This window comes from Ostrinia nubilalis, chromosome 5, assembly GCF_963855985.1.
Source record: "Ostrinia nubilalis chromosome 5, ilOstNubi1.1, whole genome shotgun sequence".
Taxonomy (NCBI): domain Eukaryota; kingdom Metazoa; phylum Arthropoda; class Insecta; order Lepidoptera; family Crambidae; genus Ostrinia; species Ostrinia nubilalis.
The window spans coordinates 3013413-3021266 of record NC_087092.1 but is presented as its reverse complement, the minus strand read 5'-3'; positions in this window follow the sequence as shown (position 1 = coordinate 3021266).

Here is a 7854-nt window from a genome sequence, read left to right as displayed (position 1 = left end):
GTCGTCTTACTTTAATAATTTCCCCACATCCTATAGGAATGTTAATATTGGATATGATCTCCTCTGGAGACCATTCTGCTGGTATTCCCCTCACTAATCCCATCCTAGTAACATTAAAAGTTGGGATAAATGCTTTCAGATTGTTTTTCAATAGGCTGTCATGGTTTAGGAATGAATTAGCTGCTGTGAAATCAGAGAAGGCCATCGCTATTTTATTTCGTCCTATCTGTTTAACACTACCATTTATGATGTTTTGAAATCCATTCTTTTTTAAAAACTTGCCAAAGGAGACTGAGTGCATTGTGGAGCCATCATCTGGAGAAGTCTGAATTCTTTGAACATGTATGGTATAAGGGGAGGCATCAGTACTATTATATAGTTTTCTACCAAAATCTGGGGTTGAAGAAGGTTGTGAGTCGGTAATTGTTGAGGCAGAAGGTTGGGAGTTAGTTTGCGTAATATTTTTAATTTTATTATGTTTTTTTGCTGCCGGACTTGGGGGGGATTCCGAAATGGTAGGTGTAGGGGGCAGATCGCAGGCACAATCATTTTCTTTTACTTCTTGTCCAATATGTTTCCTTTTACGTTTGTTACAATTTTTACATTTGTGAACTCTGCAGCGTTTTCTAGCTGTAGTTGCAGGAGAACCATCCGTGTCCATAGCTGACTCATTGGAAATAGCCACCATTGGGCCTAAAAGGGGAGCAAAAGTATTCGCATCTACAGGGATAGTCACAAAGTGGCCCGCCGGGGGAGCCTCCCCCGGGTCAGGCGGCTCGTTCATCTTGACGACTAAATAGTTTTAAAGACTTACCAATATACAGCAATTATACACTAACTACACAATATATAAATAATCAAGTAAATATAAACACTAATTACACCTCTTCTGATCACTACAACAGATAAATTTTAATTTTAAAGCTAAGAGAAACAAAAACGCGCCCGACCAGTTTAACGTTTCCCGCGCTTCTACAATCGTCTTACACTCTTTAGAAGAGCACACTGACACAAATAAAAAATAAAAAAATACTGTCTAAGGTCTGTAGCTAAAGGTCTACGCTGCAAGATGGAAGAATCTTCTACCCAAAAAGATGGCAGATGCAGCAGATGTCAACGGATTTAAAACTGGAGTTGATGTGACTCCTTGTAGACTTGAGTGTCTAGAGCGTCCCTTCCTCCACCATGCGTAAGAATTTTCACAAAAATACTGTCTAAGGTCTGTAGCTAAAGGTCTAAGCCGTAAGATAGAAGAATCTTATAGCCAAAAACATGGCAGATGCAGCAGATATCAACGGATTTAAAACTGGAGTTCATGTGTATCCTTGTAGTTTTGAGTCTCTAGAGCAGTGGTTCTTAACCTTTAAGTCATGAGGGACCATTTTACCAAATTAATTTCTGTCTTGTCAGGGACCACCTCATAATCGGTCAAAACCAGTTTGACTGCAAAAATCAGTTAAAAGTGGTTTTGACCAAGGTGTGCAAGTGCACATCGTGGACCACTTGGAATGCCTCCAGGGACCACCATTGGTCCGCGGACCACCGGTTAAGAACCACTGCTCTAGAGCGTCCCTTCCTCCACCATGCGTAAGAATGTTTCAAAAATACTGTCTAAGGTCTGTAGCTAAAGGTCTAAGCTGCAAGATAAAAGAATCTTCTAGCCAATAACTTTAAAACTATAATTTGAACGAATTTTGCTATTAGTGGACAAATTTCTGCTCACGATGGACTAATTATCTGCTATACTCTCGACTCTCTAAAGCACAACATTTATAAAAATTTTGCTGCGGTAATGCACTCCAGGTAACAGTGTGTGATGCTCATTGCTCATAGTGATTTTCGATACAGAGCCCCGTACATAATAATAATAATAAGCCTTTTATTTCCGAAACATTTTTACATTTCACATTTGACGCTTTCTTCACTTAAAAAACTTTCACAAAATGTCTAAGATTTCGGTGTGCCTATTGGCAAAGGCCTCCTCCAACTCCTTCCATTGCCTTCTGTCCTCCGCCACTCTCATCCATAGAGGTCCTGCGGTCAACCTCAATTCATCCTCCCATCTTAAAGCCTTGCGACCTCGGTTTCTGGCGCTATCTCTTGGGTACCACACTGTCAGCCGTTTACACCACTTCTCCTTGTTACAGCGTAGCATATGTCCCGCCCATCTCCATTTGAGTTGATCGATGCGTGTCAGGATGTCTGTTAGTTTCGTTTTGCACCTGATATCTGTATTTCTGGTCTTGTCCATTAGTTTCAATCCTAGCATGCTCCTTTCCATTCCTCTCTGACACCTTGCTAGTTTGTCCCTATGGCGTTTTGTCAAGGCCCAGGTTTCGCAGCCATAAGTGATGCAGGGCAAGATACAGGTGTCAAAAGTCTTCCGTTTTATCCTGGTACCCAGTTCCTTACTTTTCATTATTTCTTTTAAAGCCCAGTATTTTTTCCATCCTGTCGCAATTCTTTTGTCTATTTCTTTTGACATTTGGTTATTTGGCGATATTATCTGGCCTAGATAAACATAATCCTCTACGTATTCAAGTTTTTGACCATTGATGATTATATCTACATCTTAGGCACCGAACAAAATGAACAATTACTAAGTCCTTTATATTGTTCGGTGCTTAAACTCTAGACTCTATTCAATCGATTTTTGTTTTTACTAGTGTATAATTACCCTAACATTGCAAAAAGAAATGCTGTGTATACCTGTAATTGAGGTCATATACGTATCAGGTGTTAAACCATGTTAAAATGTATGAACTGTATTGTGTATGTGACTTTGTTGGTGTACCTAATAAATAAATAAATAAATAAATAAATAAATATCAATTTGTTATGAGTTTGTCATCATTTTAGTCTTGCTTGAATTCATTTCTAGACCTACTTCTCTGCTTCGGTCTGCTAAAGTTTGTATCATAGATTCCAATAATGTTGGGTCCTCTTCCAATAACACCAGGTCATCTGCAAATCTTAGATGGTTCAATCTTGATCCGTTTATGTTTAATCCCAAGTGTTCCCAATCTAATTTTCTGAAAATTTGTTCTAGTACCGCTGTAAACAGCTTTGGTGAGAGTGGATCACCCTGCCTGACCCCTCGGTCTATTGGAAAAGCCTTTCCTGTAGATTCCAGCCTGATACTAGCTTTACTTTGGCTGTATATGTTTTTAATTAGGTTTGCGTAGGTATTTTGAATCCCCTGCTCTTTAAGACTTTGCCATACGAATTCATGGTTGATGCTATCAAAAGCTTTTGAGTAATCTATGAAAGCCAGGTAAATAGTTTTGTTGTATTCTTTGTATTTTTGGATAAGCTGTTTGACTGTGTGTATATGATCGATTGTGCTAAAGTCTCTCCTGAACCCCGCTTGATCCACGGGTTGGTTCTCGTCGAGCTGTGTAGATATTCTGTTTAGAATGACTTTAGCAAAAACTTTGTATACGTTTGAAATGAGGGAGATGGGTCTGTAATTTCCTATGACGTCCTTTGAGCCTTTCTTGTATAAGAGTATTATATGCGATTCTGCCCATTGGCTTGGTATGCAACCGGTAATTAGAATGTCATTAAAGATCTTCGTTATTATTGGGCTTAGTTCTTTAATTGTTCCTCTCATAAGTTCGTTTGTTATCCCATCTGGACCAGGGGCTTTTTCCGTCTTTTGACTTTTTATAGCTTTTTCTACTTCCGATATTAATATTTCTGGTATGCTCTCAGTTGATTTGTTCATATTATGTTTTTGCATATCATGTTCTTCTTCGGGTGACTGTTTGTTTTGCTGATTTGAGTATAGTAAGCGGTAGTAGTTTGTTGCTATATTCTGGATTTTGCTGCGAGAAGTAGTTGTCAGTTCTTTGTCTTTTAATTTTGGTATCCATTCTTTCCCCTTTTCGCAGAGTTCCTTTAGCGCTTTTCTTGTTCCTCCCGTTCTGTTAATATGACTTTCTAGGGTTTTGAGTCTTTTATTTTTCCTATCTTTCCTCATGTTTTCGCGAATTTGCTTGCTAAGGTTAGATATTTCTTTCTGGTTTCCTTTCTTTTCTTTATTTAACAGCAAGTTTTTCCTGTCTTTAATTAGTTTCATAGTATTATCGCTTAGATAGGATTCTTTACCGTATCTTGTTTGTATTCGTGTCTGTTTCGTGAGCTTGTTTTCTAATCTATTATATTTTTCCTCCAGGTCCATATTCGAAGTAACAACTTCCAATAAGTTTTCTATACTATCATTTGGATCTCTCCTTTTGCTAGTCTGCAAGTAATTAGTTAGGATTGCTTTCGGCCTAGGCTTTTTTGGACCACATTCGTTGAGGCAGCTGCGTACCATACGATGGTTAGTGTTGAAGTTCAGGTTCTGTACTACTCCTGTATCGGAGAATAATCCTGCTTTGTTGGTTGCTATGTAATCGATTTCATTTCTAACCTTACCGTCGGGAGATACCCAGGTCCATTTGTTTTTAGGTTTTTTGCAGAACATCGAGTTGAGGAGTGTTAGATTTTGCTCTAGCAGGAATTCTACCAATTTTTTCCCATTTTTGCTTCTTTTGCCCTTTCCGTATTTCCCTATTATATGTTCTTCTCCAGCTGAGACAGACAGAGCCCCGTACATACGTTATACATAAATTATGGAAAGAAAACACCCAGACCAATACAAACAAATATGTAAGCAATTTTAGTGTGATATTTTTATTTATTAATAAACAAAAAGACTGAACAAAATTGATGCGTGTACTGATTAATGTAATTAACCACATGCAAAGCTTTGTGAATTGCAACAACTATATTTTATTATCCAAGCTCTAAATAATCGCTACTACGAGTAACTGATCATAAAATGTTTTTCCAATCGCTCAAGCTCCCGAGGATCTACCGATAGGTCGGGTGACGTAATCTTGAAATTCTTTTAGCCGGCGCGGAACTTCCGGAAGGTCGGGTGACGCCACGGCTCTTTGAACCGTGTTTACTTTGGCAGTTATATTCTATATTTATTCGATTCTAAAATATATTCCCAAAAATTTTGAAAGTTGTTTTAATTTGAATCACTTGGATATGATTTGTATTAGAAAGTGCTGTGAGTGTGACGCTTGAACGGAAGGAAGTCAACCTAACCTAACCAACTGCGTATTTCTATACTGTGTAGCCGCGAGAGCTCTTTGGCGCGCTGTCTTCGGCGAAGTATTGCGCGCGCAGATTTTGACAGCGCGAAATACCTACTTTAGCAGAAATACCAAGCCTTAAAACGATTTTTGCTTGATTGACATTTGTTTTAAATATTGTGATAAATGATATCATAAAAAGTATCGGAGTTGGTGTAATGAATCGCATGATGGGGATAGTTTCAGATTCCAGTCTTGTGGGTGGTAAAACTTAATTTTATTTAACTTAGGCTGAGTTGTACCACTTTAACCGTAACTATAACGATAAACCGGTGTTTTTGTGTGGAGTTCACCAGATTTTTAACGATGTTAAAGAAGTGGGATGATGCTACCCAGCCTAAAATACTATCTATCATTTGAAAAACGCAATATTGTCCCCTCAAATATTATAGAAATGCTATTAAGGCACCAGGAGCGCATAATTAATAAGGATTTGGACGGTAGATTCACAATGCGATGTCATTACAACTTCGTGCGAGACGACATACATGCACAATTCCACTAGTGTGAAAGAGACAAAACTACTTCCTCTGTTATCTCTTCAAACAGAATGGTAAGGGGAAGAAGAAAAGAGAGAATGTTTCAGTGTGTGAGATGGAAAATAAAATTAATCCACCGCCATATCCTCAACATTTATGTGTTCCTGGTACTTTGACGTAACAGATGGCGTTTCAAGGGGGGCGTTAGTGTATTTTGTGAATGGTTCAAGATGAGCGATGATCGTCGAGTGTAAATCTACAGCTATTAGCCATATCCTAGGAGTTAGTTCTTATTTTTAACTTCATTTATTTTTGAGACAAGGTCACAAGTGAACGCCCACAAAGGCCAGAGTAAATTATGGGGATAAAATATGTATAGCCTGACCAGGAACATAAAAACCCTCGCCATGTTGCGGAAATCTAATGGTACTAATTTCTTTTAATGGCAACAATAACTAAAAACTTCTTTGACATGTCACCTTGCATGTCAGTCTATTGCTGTCAAAGTGTAAACAAACTTTATTTTAAATGTGCGCAATTGATTTTGTGAATGAAATTGCTAAAATCTTTTTATAGTCGTGAAAGAAAAGTGGTTCACAATGTGTTAAAGTATTTGTCGAAGAGAAATACCAAGGGTTCGGACAATATTTTCATTGAATAATGTTTCCAACAAAGGTTGTCAAATTGACTGACATGTTTATCGTATAGTACAGTCCACTATGAAAATTAGCTGTGGTTTGTTTCAACTACCTATTTTAAAGTTTTTTGTCACTTTCTAAGTGTTGAATTTTATGGAATTGGGAAAGAAGTACCGAGTTTGAAGCGTTCATGAGTAGACATTGCAGTTGAATATTCAAGTTCTGAATTTGATTATTGATGAATAATAAAATAAATCCTACTAGCTCGATTGATGGTTTCATTTAATTTATTTAAACCAGGTTACCTATAATAATATGTTTTCGTTAATTTACGAAAATATTAAATTAGCCCGTAATCCTGAATCCTGATACATAAAGTTAGCCTATTAATTTAACACAGGTACGACTGTACTCAGTGTTGCACTATCAAATGCAATTGATGCGCCTCTATGCCAGGGTTTTTATGTTCCTGGTCAGGCTATAAGGCTGATACAAAAACAAAACACATTGTTGATTATATAAACATTCTCAAATATTTATTAACCAATTTACATAAAATCATTATAATCATTATGTACATCTTTCACATAGCTTTAGTTACACAAAATCATAACATCTCACATAACATGTGGAGGGCCTTCTATTCAATCAGATATTTTATAATAAAACAAGCACCAAATTACGATATATCTTGCCAAGCTCTCTTTACATAATGGAAAACAAAATATATATCCATGATTACACAAATGTGGTCGTAAAGTTTGTATAAAACTAGGGGCGTGCGTCATCTACTCCATCAGTGGGACCAATCATATCTAACTTTATACGTTTCTAATATTTCATAAACAGTGCGGGTTAGTAACCTACAACATAAATAAGATAAAATAAAGTAAGAACTAAGCACTAAGTGTTAAAATGTCCCAAATAATTAAAATCGGGATGAAGGGTTAGGTTTAACCACATTGTAGGGTAAACCACCCAATTATTGGCACTTTAAGCAGCTACTTCACAAAACCGGTAAAATTTGCATGTAAAAATATGTTTTACCAAAGAAAAAAACATTTATATTGGTCTTTTAATCTTTGCAGAATAATATAAAGTACTTATCATTAATAAATTAAATCATTTATTCAATATAGTGTACCTTTTAAAAAAATACCTCAAAATACCAGTTACTGGCATAGCCAAACCTTTTATTGGCAGTGATGATTACCTATTATTGGCACTGTTCTCGCAAGACTGAAAAATAGCTGCTAGGTCTTATGTAGAGGTTTTAAAGAGATTCTTGATAGAAATAAACAAAATAAAATCCTTTGTTATAAGAAAAGTAACATTTATTTGTATAGGAACATACCATATCAGTTCAAACGCTTATTGTACTTAAATATGGTTTTAAACTTTCCATAAACACTTTTATCAAGTCTTCTTTTCTCTTCGGAAATACTTTTTTGCTACTGATTTTTATTTTATCCAGTCAAAAAAAAGCTGTTCTTCCTCGTCAGTTAAAATTGTGAACGGACCGGGCTTAGAGCGATGATCAGGATGTTTCAATCTGAATTGTATAGTAGACCGTGGTACCACTTTCAA